Source organism: Mustelus asterias, unplaced genomic scaffold (genome assembly GCF_964213995.1).
Source record: "Mustelus asterias unplaced genomic scaffold, sMusAst1.hap1.1 HAP1_SCAFFOLD_35, whole genome shotgun sequence".
NCBI lineage: Eukaryota > Metazoa > Chordata > Chondrichthyes > Carcharhiniformes > Triakidae > Mustelus > Mustelus asterias.
The window spans coordinates 127,140-140,073 of NW_027590117.1; the positions used below are offsets into that span (position 1 = coordinate 127,140).

The window sequence follows — 12,934 nt, forward strand, 5'->3', positions numbered from 1 at the left end:
TATTTTAGTTATGATCTTTTTCCTTGGTCCATTCATAGGATGTGTGCATCACTGGCCAGCATTTATTACCCATCGAGTCAACCACATTGCTGTCGCTCTGAAGTCACATGTAGGCCACACAAGGTAACTTCACCAGATTTCCTGCCCTAAAGCACATTAGTGAACCAGATGGATTTTTCCAACAATGGTTCCATCGCCATATTCTTATTTTCAAATTACTTTTTATTGAAATCAAATTCTACCATCTGCTGTGGAGGGTTTCGAACCTGGTTGCCCAGAACATTAGCTGAGTTTCCAGATTAATAGTCTAGCGATGATACCACGAGACCACCTTCTTGAATAATGGTGCAGGACTGAGGGGCTGAATGGCCTGACTCCGGCCCGTATTTCTAATCTGATAGTAACCGTCATAATTGATTCCATTTTATTTTGATTTTTGGTTTTCATCTATATTTTCTCTTGATTTTGCTTTCAGCTGGCAGTTGTTTATCATTCTTTAATTCACACCTCCTTCAGACACATCTCTGTTTGCTGTTACTTGTTCCTTTCCCACTCCCTTTAGCCTTGCAGCACCAATTCTTTTATTACTTAATCACTCCTGCCCTCCACCTTGCTTTGGAAAGCACAAGACAAAAGGTTCCACGAATTTCAGTAATGAGGCAGGAGCAGGATTAATTAATAATCTGACAGTAAATAAACATCAAACACTGAGTGACCACAATCTGTTAGAGGCAGACATTCAGTGCGTGGAGAAAGGACACACGCAGGTCACAGTTTTGACCTGAAGTAAGGCCGAGAAGGGTGAAATATGTTGTAAACTGAACACGTTAAAATCCGTCCAGCTATGAAGAGGCGAATCAAGGGAACAATCAGAGACTGAAAAAAGTATTTCATACAATGTGTATGCAATGTGCAAACCTGAAGAAAGGAAACTTCACTTTCTCAGTTTATGGTGATTTTGGGAACTGAATTTCATGTTTTAAACCAGTCATTAAGAACAAAATAGTGATTTCTGTCCAAATAAGGATTAACTCTGTTTTTAACGTGATGCTGTGTCCGCTGTGCTGATATTCTTGTCCTTCTCAATAGTACATGTCACAGGGAGGACGCTGCTGCCCATATAAGCATGGTGGCTTACTGCAGGGTGCCCTGTAGATCAGAAATAGTGCAGCTAATATGTCTAAACTTCACTAGATTGCTTTCATTGAAGAAAATAGCTTTTTTTCTATTCGGACAATCATAGAGTGATGGTGAATAATTCAAGATCATTCGGATCATCACGCCTGTGTCAGCTGTTTGGGAGAAACGGGCTGAAAGGGAAAAACCTTGGCTTGTGTATCTTTGCAACATTTACAGCTTGTGTCCGTGTGTGAGTAAATGGCATTTCAGCGATCTGTTGCTCATTCAAATGTTAACTAGTAGCGAGAAGCGGAAGAAAATTACAGCACCCTGGGCGGAAATGTCAAATCATTTTGAAGGAGCCGCTGAGGAATTATTTTTGCTGTTGCTCAAAACGTAATAGCAGAGAATGGTTTCGATCCATCGACCTCTGGGTTATGGGCCCAGCACGCTTCCGCTGCGCCACTCTGCTCCACAATTAAAATCGCCTGCGAACTATTGTGAATGTGTCACAGGTTTTCACTTCCGTGTTCATTATTGGAGTGCATGCGCTCGGCTGCTCCCCCTGGCGCCACAATTCCACTGTCACCAAGAATGGAAAACACAGAAAGACACACAGACGAAGCGACAGATAGTCAGGATACACAAATTCACACACAGGCAAAGGAGAATGGACTGAGTGGTCATTAATGTAAATCCCAAGATGTCTCCTGTTTCTAACCTTCTTCTTCTTGTTTAATTCTGCTTCCTCGTTTCTAAATAGATCCTCTGCTGTGGAACTGCGATCTCTGCTGTGGAACTGTGATCTCTGCTGCGGAACTGTGATCCCTGCTGCGGAACTGTGATCCCTGCTGTGGAACTGTGATCCTGCTGTGGAACTGTACTTTCTGCTGTGGAACTGTGATCTCTGCTGTGGAACTCTTTTCCCTGTTGTGGAAAAGTTCTCAGTGCTGTGGAACTGTGCTCGCTGCTGTGGAACTGTGCTCTCCGCTGTGGAACTGTGATCTCTGCTGTGGATCTGTGATCTCTGTTTTGGATCTGTGATCTCTGCTCTGGATCTGTGACCTCTGCTGCGGAACTGTGATCTCTGCTGAGGAACTGTGCTCTCTGCTGTGGACCTGTGCTCTCTGCTGTGGAACTGTGTTCTCTGCTGTGGAACTGCGCTCCCTGCTGTGGAACTGCGCTTGCTGCTGTGGAACTGCGCTCCCTGCTGTGGAACTGTGCTCTCTGCTGTGGAACTGTGATATCTGCTGTGGTACTGTGATCCCTGCTGTGGAACTGTGCTCTCTGCTGTGGAACTGTGATCTCCGCTGTGGAACTCATTTCCCTGTTGTGGAAAAATACTCTCTGCTGTGGAACTGTGATCTCTGCTGTGGAATTGTGCTCTCTGCTGTGAAACTGTGCTCAGGGGTTACATTTCCCACTCTCCAAACTGCTTAGACTGTTAAAGAATGTAGAGAATGTTGGATCCATTCTTCCCATTGCCACTTCGTTTAGAACCCTGTGATGTAGATTATTGGGCTTTGGAGATTTTGCAGCCCTCAGTCCCATTATTTCTCCAGCACTATATATTTTAGTAATATCAAATCCCCCCAATTTCTAGACCATGGTTCCCGAGCATTGCTGGGAAGTTATTTGTGTGTTCCTCCATGAAGACAGCATGAAAACACTTATTTAATTGCGCTGCCATTTCCTTGTTCTCCAATATAAATTTGTCCATATCCGAATGCAAAGCACCTAAATTTATCTTTGTTATATTTTTTCACATACTAACATAAGCTTTAATAGTCCAATTGTCAGCGACTTGCAAGTTCACTCTCGTACAGCATTTTATCCCTCTAATCAATCTCTTTGTCCTCCTTTCCTGAAATAAAAACTGTTCCCAATCCTTCGGGTTTCAACTTTTTCTTTCAACTTTATAAAAATCATCATCAGATCTAATAATACCTAATTTTATTAGCCATGATTGGGTCATTTTTCCTGTTATGTTTTTGCGACTGAAGGAAATGTACAACTGTTACAATGCAAGCATTTCTTCCTTAAATATCAGACACTGCCTATCCACCTTCGTGCCCCTTCATCGAGTTTCCCAATCTATTTTAGCCAACTCACCTGTAATACATTCTGAGTTTCCTTTGTTTAGAGCTGGGACTTCAGTTTAAGCTTGGATTTGAATCTTTGTTCTGACTGAAGACAGGTGTTTCACAAAGCAGACACTCAATCTATCCAACCCAGAGCAAACCACATTGTGAGCATTGAATGTGTTCTACAAAATTGAAACATAAAACGTTCAGATACATCAATATTTCTCCTGGCCGTATAATTAAGGTCTTGAACAATGCGTACTGATAATGGAGCTTTCCATTTGAGAAATTCTGATATTTCTTCCTTTTTCCTCAGCCACTGATCTCCCCACTCTGTGGCTGACAGCATACTCATCTGTGTCCGCTCTTGTCCCACACCTCTGCTCTCACCCCGTCTCTATATTCTCTGTATTATGATAATGCTTCCTCCTTTAAATTACCAACTTTTTCAATGGATTAGCTCTCAGCATTTTTACCACCTCGAGCTTGTGTGATGCTGTCACCAAACATTCCTTCCCCTCCGAATACTGCAGTCAAAAGAACAAAGAACAAAGAACAATACAGCACAGGAACAGGCCCTTCGGCCCTCCAAGCTCGCGCCGCTCCCCGGTCCAGGATTGAATCCTGAATCCAGGATCCCCGCCCAATTTTCCAGCCTATCTACATACCAATATCCTATCCACCGAGCTGTCCCTCACAGCTACGATGCTTTGTTCATCACAACCTATTAACTCACCCCCACCCCCCCATTCCAGACCATGTGATCTCCAGGGAGAGGCGAAAACCCAGAGTGAAAACCCCAGGGCCAATATGGGGAAAGAAAATCGGGGAAATTCCTCTCCGACCCCCTGAGGCGATCGAAACGAGTCCAGGAGATCACACTGGCCCTGATCGGAAAATGCTTCCCAACCCTAGTCATTTCCACTTCCACGAACACCATATGAATTCCCTGCCCCCGAGACAGGTTCCCAACTATCCGCAGTCTCTCTCTGTACTGGCACCAGCAAGATGATCATAGAATGAAGCCTTGAAACGAGAAACAAGGAACAATTAGACCGCGCCGCTCCCTGGTCCAAACTAGACCACTCTTTTGTATCCCTCCATTCCCACTCCGTTCATATAGCTGTCTAGATAAGTCTTAAACGTTCCCAGTGTGTCCGCCTCCACCACCTTGCCCGGCAACACATTCCAGGCCCCCACGACCCAAAAGTTAGTCCTTTCCTAACAGCTTCTATTTGTCGTTTTGACTTTCCATGGCACCTGTCAAAGTGCAACAACAGGCCTTTTACCTCTTTTCTCCTCATCAGAAACCCCCTCAATGAATCCTACTGGACTAATCATTTAAATGTAGTGTGCTGTATTTGCTGCTCACAATGTACTCTGCTCTACATTCTGATGACAGATGTACAGATTGTGGAACATTTCCATTCAGTCCACAAGTAGCACACTATTTGTGATAATTCCTATCATTTTAATTCTGTGCTTTGCTCACACTGATCATTCTGTCCTTGGTCTTCTCTAGTGCTCCAATGGAACTCATGCACCCCTCTTGACGACACAGTGCTCACTATCTTTACTTGTACTCTTACTATTTCCTTTAGACTGTTTGCCATTTTATGCGCGTGTGTTGCACACAATCACAAACATCCCTTTTGGTTTTTTTTGCCATCTGCCGTTCTCTGTAGCATTTTCTTAAAATCTTCGATCACATTTGTAACTTTCACCAGTGCTGATGAAAGGATGTTGATCTGAAAGTTTAAACCTGATCACTATTTACCCCCGCAGGTGCATACTTGTTGTGTACATCCAGATTTTCAAAATTAAGTTTGTACTTCCAGCATTCATAGTTTTTGATGTCTGCAGGCACGTTAACAGGAGTTTTCATGGAGGTGTTCAAAATCATGGACAGCTTTAATAGAGTAAATTGGCATAAACTGTTCCTGTTGCATGAGGACATTGATTCATTATGATTTGTTAAAAAAGTAAAGATATTGTGAGCAAACACATGTTTACTTCCATAGGGAGCTAGTTTCTGTAAATCCTGAATACGCTGTCTAAAAAACTGGGGAATCTGATGCAAAAATTTTTCAAAGAGCAGTTGGAGAAAAACCGTTTTAAAGGGCGAATTTTAGGGCATAAAGAGGAAATGGGGCGGATTCGCTACGAAATCTCTGGCAGAATTCCGATGGGTTTAAATATAACCCCATATGATGTGTGGAGTTTGCACATTCTCCTCGTGTCTGCGTGGGTTTCCTCCGGGTGCTCCGGTTTCCTCCCACAATCAAAGATGTGCGGGTTGGGCTGATTGGCCAGGTTAAAAATTGCCCCTTAGAGTCCTAAGATGCGTAGGTTAGAGGGATTAGCGGGTAAATATGTGGGGATAGAGCCTGGGTGGGATTGTGGTCGGTGCAGACTCGATGGGCCGAATGGCCTCTTTCTGCACTGTAGGGTTTCTATGATTTCTATGATATGCTGTATTATTCCATGAAATGGTGGGCAGTGTAACCCACAATGCACCGCGAGCGTGAATACGGTCTATCGCATTCAGAATGATCCGCACTGCGCAGGCGTCAGGAGGCTCCGCCCCGGAGCGGAAGCTGAGCGGAACTGTGCACGCGCAACAACGGCGAGTCTCTGCGGCTCTCAGAGCCCGAATCAGAGCCGCCGGGCTCGGCGGACGTGCAGCGAGGGAGCCGGGGGAGCGGCACCATGAAGCAGACGTTGCAGCGAGGCCATCCTCACCGCCCCATATGGAACAGTGTGAGTGAGAGGAAAGAGAGAGCAGTGGTTAATGGTTGTTTCTCAGACTGGAGGAAGGTTTCCAGTGGAGTTCCCCAGGGCTCGGTGTTAGGAGCCCTGCTCTCCCTGATATATATTAATGACACACACCTTGGTGTACAGGACACAAGCTCAACATTTCCACACGCCACCAAACTTGGAGGCATTGGCAACTGTGAGGAGGAAAGTGGGAAACTTCAAAAGGACACAGGCAGCTTGGTGGAATGGGAGACAAGTGGCAGTGAGGAAAGTTCCAGCACCGATTGTCCTGCAGCTGCCCCTGGGGAGCGTGCCCACTCTCAGTGCCTGGGCAAGTCAGTGTGTTGGATAGAGCGCTTTCTGGGTGCAGATAATTATTTTTATTCATTCATGTAATGTGTGCGTCACTGACTTGGCCAGCATTCATTGCACTAATTACCTTTGAACTGAGTGGCTTGTTAGGCCATTTCAGAGGGCATTTAAGAGTCAAACACTCTTAACTGTGTGGTTGGAGTCACATGTAGGCCAGAAGAGGTCATGTGGGCAGATTTGCTTGCCTAAAGGGACATCAGTGAATCCAGTGAGTTTTTACGACATGGCCATCATTAGACCTTTATTTCCAGTTGTTTATTGAGCTCAAATGTCACTCTGTTGTGGTGATATTCAGGTCCCATTGCATTACTCTGGATCATGGTCCAGTGACAATACCACTACACCATTAATTCCTCATGTGGGAATTAATGGCTGCTGCCATTCACAGACATCAGTACGTGTTTTAATGCAAGCCAATTGTCAGAGAGCTGAAACATGAACTCTGTTTCTCTCTGACCTGCCTGACCTGTTGAGTCATTCCAGAATTTTCACTTTGTTTCAGATGTTCAGTATCCACATGATTTTACCGGTGAAATATTGCAGCTGTTCAGAAAACTGAGGCCTGAAATAGACAAATGAAGACCCCTTTGGAATGAGGGTGGATGTTCTGTGAAGGTACGTTCTTGTTGGCTGGCTTTGAACTGGAGTGTTGATGGAGGAAAAGCTGATGGGTTTAAACCTGAGTACATTTGAGACCAGTCGAGCCCAAACATTTCTCATCAAAGTTTCCTGTACAGGAACAGAGACTGGCAGAGACATTGCACTCTCATATAGAATAAATAATCGACAGCAAATCAGTTCTGCACTCATATGCAGTATCAAGCTTGAGTTAATTTCACACTGAAATACTGGAACAGAGCCTAACAGAGAGTTAGTCCCACATTGACATCAAATCAGAACATAAGAAGCAGGAGCAGCAGAAGGCAGTTTGTTCTTTAGGGTTCCCCCACCATTCGGTAAGATCATGGTTAATGTGATTATGGCCTCAACTCCATTTAATTGCCTGCCCCATAACCCTTGTCTCTCCTGTAGATCAAAACTCTTTCTAACTTAGGATGCAATCTGTTAAATTCCACAAATTAAGGACATTTTGAGAGGATAAATTTCTTCTCATCTCCATCTAAAGTGGGGCATACTTTATTTTTAACTGTGTCCTCTAGTTTTAATTTTGCCCACAAATGAAAACATTCCTCTCGATATCTACCCTGTCCAATTCCCTCAGATCCTTCAATGTTTCAATCTGATCATCTCTCATTCTTCTCAACTTCTATGAGATCGGCTCAACTTGATTGAACTTTCCTCATCAGATAACTCCTTCATCTCAGCAATCAGCCGAGTGAATCTTCACTGCCTCCAATACAAGTATTTCCGTCTTTAAATCAGAGAAAACCTTTAAACTCAGCAATATCATGTATTTGTAGCAACATTTCCCTACTTTCATACTCCACATAAGTACTTATAATTCGAGTTATTTCCTCCTTTTCTGGATCAATTTGCTGTATCTCCCTCTCTATTTAAATAATGTTCTGCCTTCCCATCCTTCCCACTGAAGTGGAAAGCCTCACATTTTCCTACATTGTATCCTACCTGACAAATGTGTGTCCATTCACTTAACCTCGCTATATCTCCTTACAGACTCTTTGTGTCCTCCTCACAACCTACTTCCCCACCTATTTATGTATTGTCTGAAAATTTGGTGATGGTCTGTCCCTTCATCTGGGCCATTAATATAGATTGTAAATAGCTGAGAACCCAGCACTGATCCATGTGGCTCTCTGCAAGCAGCAGTTTGCTAAGCTGACAGTGACCCACTTCCATGCAGTAACAGAGACTGACAGACAGTGAGATAATTTCACACATTATTATTGATAGATAGGGAGTGAATTACACATTCAGATGCAGTAACAGAGATTGACACAATGGTAATTCCAAACAAAAATACAGTGATGGTGATTAAAGGATAGAGAATCAATTTCACATTAAAAACAGTAACACAGCCAGAGTTAATTACACATTCAATTCTACTGAGCAAGAGTTAATGCTACATTCATACACAATAACCAAGACTGACAGTTAATTCCACTCTCACATGCTATAACAGCGATGAACAGAGAGTTAATGTCCCACTCACATTCTGTAATAGTGAATAACAAATACAGATTTAATTCCATCCTCGCATTCACTAATTAGATGAACTGATGTAATTCCATACTGAAACACATGAACAGAGAATGGCTGACAGCGTTAATTCCACACACACACAGTAATAGATTGAGAGAGTTAATTCCACACTCTCTCACAGTAATAGATTGAGAAAATGTTAATTCCACACTCATGCACAGTAATAGATTGAGAGAGAGTTAATCCCACATTCAGACACACTAATCGATTGAGAGTTAATTCCACACCCACACACAGCATTAGATTGAGAGAGAGTTATTCCATGTTCCCAGACAGTAATAGATTCAGAAAGAGTTAATTCCACACTGACACTGAAATAGATTGAGAGAGAGCTAATTCCACACTCTCTCACTGAAATAGATTGAGAGAGAGCTAATTCCACACTCTCTCACTGTAATAGATTGAGAGAGAGTCAATTCCACATTCACACACAGGAATAGATTGAGAGTTAATTCCATGCTCTCACACAGCAACAGCTTGAGAGGGAGTTAATTCCACACGTACACACAGTAAAAGATTGTGAGAGAGTTAATTCCACACTGACACAGGAATAGATTGAGAGTGAGTTAGTTCAACGGTCACATACAGTAATAGATTGAGAGAGAGTTAATTCCACACTTTCACACAGTAATAAATTGAGAGTTAATTCCACACTCGAACACAAAAATAGATTGAGAGAGTTAATTGCACACGGACACAGTAATAGATAGACAGAGAGAGTTAATTCCACGCTGACACTGTAATAGATTGAGGGAGACTTAATTCCACACACATAGTAATAGATTGAGAGTTAATTCCACACTGGCACACAGTAATAGATCGGAGAGAGAGTTAATATAGGGCTAAAAGGGGTCACATAAATCATTGCCCAGCAGGATTAAGGAAAATACCAAGGCTTTTTATACATATATAAAGAGCAAGAGGATAGCCAGGGAGAGGGTTGGCCCACTCAAGGACAAAGGAGGAAATCTATGCATGGAGCCAGAGGAAATGGGTGAGGTATTCAATAAGTTCATTGTGTCAGTATTCACCAAAGAGAAGGACTTGGTGGATAATGAATCTGGGAAAGGGTGTGTTGGTAGTTTGAGTCATGTTGAGATCAAGTGTTGGGGTTCTTGAGGAATATTAAGGTAGACAAGTCCCCAGGGCCTGATGGGATATACCCCAAAATACTGGGAGAGGCAAGGGAGGAAATTGCTGGGGCCTTGAGAGAATTTTTTGTATCCTCACTGGCTGCAGGATTTACTGCCACTTGGAAATTAGTGGATGTATTTGCGAGAGGCAATATGGTTTTGTGAAGGGCTGGTCATGTCTCACTAACTTGATCGAGTTTTTCGAGGAAGTGACGAAGATGGTTGATGAGGGTAGGGCAGTGGATGTTGTCTACATGGACTTCAGTAAGGCCTTTGACAAGGTCCCTCATGGCAGAATGGTGCAGAAGGTGAAGTCGCATGGGATCAGAGGTGAGCTGGCAAGGTGGATACAGAACTGGCTTGGTCTTAGAAGACAGAGGGTAGCAGTGGAAGGGTGCGATTCTGAATGGAGGACTGTGACATTTGGCGTTCCTCAGGGATCAGTGCTGGGACCTTTGCTGTTCGTAATATATATAACTGAATTGGAGGAAAATGCAACTGGTTTGATTTGTTAGTTTGCGAACAACACAAAGGTTGGTGGATTTGCAGATAGCGATGAGCACCATCAGAGGATACAGCAGGATTATAGATAGGTTGGGGGCTTGGACGGAGAGATGGCAGATGGAGTTTAATCTGGTCAAATGTGAATTAATGCATTTTGGATGGTCTAATACAGATAGGAAATATACAGTCAATGGCAGAACCCTTAGGAATATTGATAGGCAAAGGGATCTGGGTGAACAGGTACACAGGTCACTGAAAGTGACAATGCAGGTGGAGAAGGTAGTCAAGAAGGCATACGGCATGCTTGCCTTCGTCGGCGGGGGTTTGAGTTTAAAAATTGGCAAGTCATGTTGCAGCTTGATAGAATCTTAGTTCGGCTGCATTTGGAATGTAGTATTCAATTCTGGTCGCCACACTACCAGAAGGATGTGGAGACTTTGGGGAGGGTACAGCAAAGACTTACCAGGATGTTGGCTGGTATGGAGGATATTAGCTGTGAGGAGAGGTTGGAGAAAATTGGTTTGTTCTCTCTGGAACGACAGACGTTGAGCGGCGACCTGATGGAAGGCTACAAGATTATGAGGGGCATGGACAGAGTGGATAGTCAGAAGCTTTTTCCAATGGTGGAAGAGTCAATTACTGGGGGGCATCGGTTTAAGGTGCGAGGGGCAAGGTTTAAAGGAGATGTATGAGGCAAGTCTTTTACACAGAGGGTGGTGGGTGCCTGGAACTCACTGCCGGGGAAGGTGGTTGAAGCAGATACAATAGTGAGTTTTAAGGGGCGTCTGGACAAATACATGAATAGGATGGGAATAGCGGGATATGGTCCCTGGAAGGGTCGGGGGTTTTAGTTCAGTTGGGCAGCAAGGTCGGTGCAGGGCCGAAGGGCATGTTCCTGTGCTGTAATTTTCTTTGTTCTTTGTTCTTAATTCCACACAGACACACAGCAATAGATTGAGAGAGAGTTAATTCCACACTGACACAGCAATAGATTGAGAGAGAGATAATTCCACACTGACACACAGCAATAGATTGAGAGAGAGTTAATTCCATACTGACACAGCAATAGATTGAGAGAGAGTTAATTCCACACAGACACACAGAAATAGATTGAGAGAGAGTTTATTCCACATTCATGCACAGTAATAGATTGAGAGAGAGTTAATTCCACACTGACACACAGCAATAGATTGAGAGAGAGTTAATTCCACACTGACACAGCAATAGATTGAGAGAGAGTTAATTCCACACAGACACACAGTAATAGATTGAGAGAGAGTTTATTCCACACTGACACACAGCAATAGATTGAGAGAGAGTTAATTCCACACTGACACACTGCAATAGATTGAGAGAGAGTTAATTCCATACTGACACACAGCAATAGATTGAGAGAGAGTTAATTCCACACTGACACAGCTATAGATTGAGAGAGAGGTAATTCCACACAGACACACAGTAATAGATTGAGAGAGAGTTTATTCCACACTGACACACAGCAATAGATTGAGAGAGAGTTAATTCCACACTGACACACAGCGATAGATGGAGCGAGAGTTAATTCCACACTGACATACAGTAATAGATTGAGAGAGAGTTAATTCCACATTCATGCACAGTAATAGATTGGGAGTTAATTCCAAGCTCTCTCTCAGTAATAGATTGAGAGAGAATTAATTCCACACTGACACACAGCAATAGATTGCGAGTTAATTCCACGCTCACACACAGTAATAGATTGAGAGAGAGCTAATTCCACACTCTCTCACTGTAATATATTGAGAGAGAGTCAATTCCACATTCACACACAGGAATAGATTGAGAGTTAATTCCATGCTCTCTCACAGCAACAGATTGAGAGAGAGTTAATTCCACACGTACACACAGTGACAGATTGTGAGAGAGTTAATTCCACACTGACACAGGAATAGATTGAGAGTGAGTTAATTCAACGCTCACACGCAGTAATAGATTGAGAGAGAGTTAATTCCACACTTTCACACAGTAATAAATTGAGAGAGTTAATTCCACACTTTCACACAGTAATAGATTGAGAGGGAGTTAATTCCACACTCGAACACAAAAATAGATTGAGAGTTAATTGCACATGGACACAGTAACAGATAGACAGAGAGAGTTCATTCCACGCTGACACTTTAACAGATTGAGAGAGAGTTATTTCCGCACTCTCACACAGTGAGTGAGATTGAGTGAGAGTTAATTCCACAGTCAGACAGTAATAGATTGAGTTAATTCCACACACACACAGTAATTGATTGAAAGAGAGATAATTCCACACTCACGCACAGTAATTGAGAGAAGGTTAATTCTACACTCACACGCAATGATAGATTGAGAGGGAGTTAATTCCACATTCAAACACAGTAATAGATTCAGAGAGAGTTAATTCAATACTGGCACACAGTAAAAGACTGAGGGAGAGTTAATTCCACATTCACACAATGTAACAGATTGAGAGTTAATTCCACAGTGACATTGAGTAATAGATTGAGAGACAGTTAATTCCACATTCATACAAGTAATAGATTGAGGGACCGTTAATTCCACACTCTCACACAATAAAAGATTGAGAGTTACTTCCACACTCTCACACAATGATCGATTGAGAATTAATTCCACACACTCTCACAGTAATAGATTGAGAGAGAGTTAATTCAACACTGACACACACGAATAGATTGAGACAGGGTTAATTCCGCACCCACACACAATGATCGATTGAGAGAGAGTTAATTCCACACTCTCACTATGAAGCTCAGTTAA

The 12,934-nt window shown here is 42.9% G+C and overlaps 1 non-coding gene across 1 annotated transcript; it reads right to left on the reverse strand.

Annotated features, from left to right (window-relative positions):
* Nucleotides 1-1,519: 1,519 nt before the first annotated feature.
* trnam-cau (transfer RNA methionine (anticodon CAU)) lies at nucleotides 1,520-1,591 on the reverse strand. Its single transcript has one exon. It is a non-coding gene; the product is annotated as a tRNA-Met (tRNA).
* Nucleotides 1,592-12,934: the final 11,343 nt, after the last annotated feature.